Here is a 2,500-nt window from a genome sequence, read left to right on the forward strand (position 1 = left end):
GACAAACTCTCTTGTGTGTCGTTGCGGGTTACGCACGCCTCTTTCTTACACGCATCATTTCAGACTACGTCGGGAGCGCGGATGAAAACTCGCACGAAAAGCGAACGCTGTCTGTTAACAATCACGAGGGTATCTGGCGAGACACGGAGGCTGGTCGATGATCGTACGTCCGCGCGCTTGCGTCCGGAGCGGTGCACATACACGCACGGGCGGTCGACAAATTAAGCGACTCACGACGCCGTGTGAAAAGTAGCACTCACGCAAGTCCGGAACGACAAAGCAACGACGATGACGACGATGTCTCCAGTCATCTGCCGTGTACACACAACCTTCTTCCCTCCATGACGTCTAGAGCGTATTCTCGCTTGTTTTCGTGCGACCGCGGCAAACGCCGACGAACGGTCCAACAATCGCTCGTACGTGACACCGAGATGCCAACGTAAGCAGTCTTAAGGTTACGTGAACGACCCTCAGCCAGGCGTGGTCCAGGAATTGTATCCGTGGACCGCAATGTGCGTTCGAAATGTCGATGTTCATGTGTCCTGCAGTTCACACGTTGACGCGCAATTAGCTGCGTTCTTCATCGACCCACGAGCCAAGTGATCCACCGTTCAGGGTTGTATTTTAATATTCTGTGTTCATGTATATATATATATATCATACTCGTATATAGTTCTCGGGTTCGGAAGAATCCGAGACCCGCGCCTCCAACTAGCACACGGTCGATGGAGGTTCGGGCGTCGCGACACTTCGTCCGAACGTAAGATACGAACGAACGAAAGTGACGACACAGGGGTCTCTGGGATGCGGTTCCGCACGGAGACCGCCACGCAATTGCGAACGGTTCCCGTAACGGCCAGGCGTAGAGTACATTTAAAAACCTAGGATCACAACCTGGAGAGTACGATTGGAGCCGACGGGGATACCCCGATCAAGTGAACCACGTACATCCACGGTGTTCTCCTCTGAAACGACACCCCCCATTTTATTGTCGCAGCGCCCTGCACGTACGTATTCCCCTCCTGATTTGGATAGCCGATGAGAACGGACTTCGCAGCCGGCTTCGATCGGTCTTTCTCATCCCGTTAAATTCACACACAAATTCATTATTCTTGGGAGTCAGACTCACGAAAGTCGAAGCTGTTAACAGCCGGTCCACAGTTGTTGTTCACACGGCAGGAATACGTACCCTACGGCCGCACATCGACGCGGGATACGTGTCGCGTCCTAGGTTACCCGGGCCCTCTCTCTTTCTCAAGAGAGGGTCCACATCCGCGGGACGGTTCGGAGAGAACAACGAGGTAAAGAGACGAAGAAACACCGGGAGCGGGATGCGAATGGGAAAACACGTTTGCTTTCGCACTCGTGCGCTCATATCGGTTTTTCTCCTTAACCTCTTCTTCGCTCGCTTTTCATATTCCCACCGAAAATAGGAGAAACGGGCGCAGCCTCGCGCAAGCAGCTGGCAAGCACGCTCTCTCTCCTCTCTCTGCCGCGCGAGTATGCACCGTATATATTAGCGGCGGGTGTGTGACCGAAACATCGCGCAGCGACGGGACCATGTCTTCCATAAGATATGAAAGACCCCGATATCATGCTGTGGCGACGGGGCTATCGGAGATGCACCTCACGCAAGCGCTATATATATCGACGCAATGCTTACGCGCCGAGGAGGGAACGATACATCCCAAACTGGCGGGCTCTTTGTAAACGCTGGGACAAAGCCTCACGCAGGCAGTCGAGAAGGAACAGTTTCGCTCCATCGAAGATGCCGCGCGTACGTACAACGGCGGGTGCGACGAAGCATCGCGCAACGACGGGACAATGTCCTCCATGCGAAATTGCATGCAAGACCCCGATCATGTTGCCCGATGACATCGGTGATCGACACCTCACGCTAGCGTTGTAACTATCGGCAGCGTACTCACGACGGAAAAAAAAAGAAACGTTCTTCTCGAACTGGCGGGCTTCCTTTCCCTTTGCGCGTTCCCCATTTCTTACAAGGAGCCTCACGCAAGCAGCCAGAAGCGAATGTACAGAGCGAAGATGACCGTGGCAGCGGCGGGTGTTGCAGCGAATCATCACGCAACGACGGGACAATGTGTTTCATACGAGATGCATGAAATACCCCGATATCGAGTTGGCGATGGAATCAACTGGCACACCTCACGCGAGCGCTGCACGATTCATTATTCTTACACGTCCGTGACTATCGCTTTCGAGCTGGCGGGCTCGTGTGCGCTTATATGTTTGCCGACACAGCGTACGGACGGGAGCATCGAACTGAGTAACTACGTACTCCGTATGTAAAGACCTCCTTCACGTAAGCCGTATGGCCGTTCGACATATTCTCTTTTTTCATTCTTAACACGCCAGGCGGGGCGCGACGGACGGGAGAGACACACGCTTTCAGTAACCAGGTACTCCGAACGTTTGCATGACCTCCTCGCGTAAGCCGTCGCGCACACACACGCTGCGTTATTTTGTGTACTTTTTGATG

At 53.7% G+C, this 2,500-nt stretch overlaps 1 non-coding gene across 1 annotated transcript; it reads right to left on the bottom strand.

Annotated features, from left to right (window-relative positions):
• Window positions 1–464: 464 nt before the first annotated feature.
• Window positions 465–619, bottom strand: LOC143188021 (5.8S ribosomal RNA). Its single transcript, XR_013003439.1, has one exon. It is a non-coding gene; the product is annotated as a 5.8S ribosomal RNA (ribosomal RNA).
• Between the last annotated feature and the right edge of the window lie 1,881 nt (window positions 620–2,500).

This window comes from Calliopsis andreniformis, unplaced genomic scaffold (genome assembly GCF_051401765.1).
Source record: "Calliopsis andreniformis isolate RMS-2024a unplaced genomic scaffold, iyCalAndr_principal scaffold0475, whole genome shotgun sequence".
NCBI classification, from domain to species: Eukaryota; Metazoa; Arthropoda; class Insecta; order Hymenoptera; family Andrenidae; genus Calliopsis; species Calliopsis andreniformis.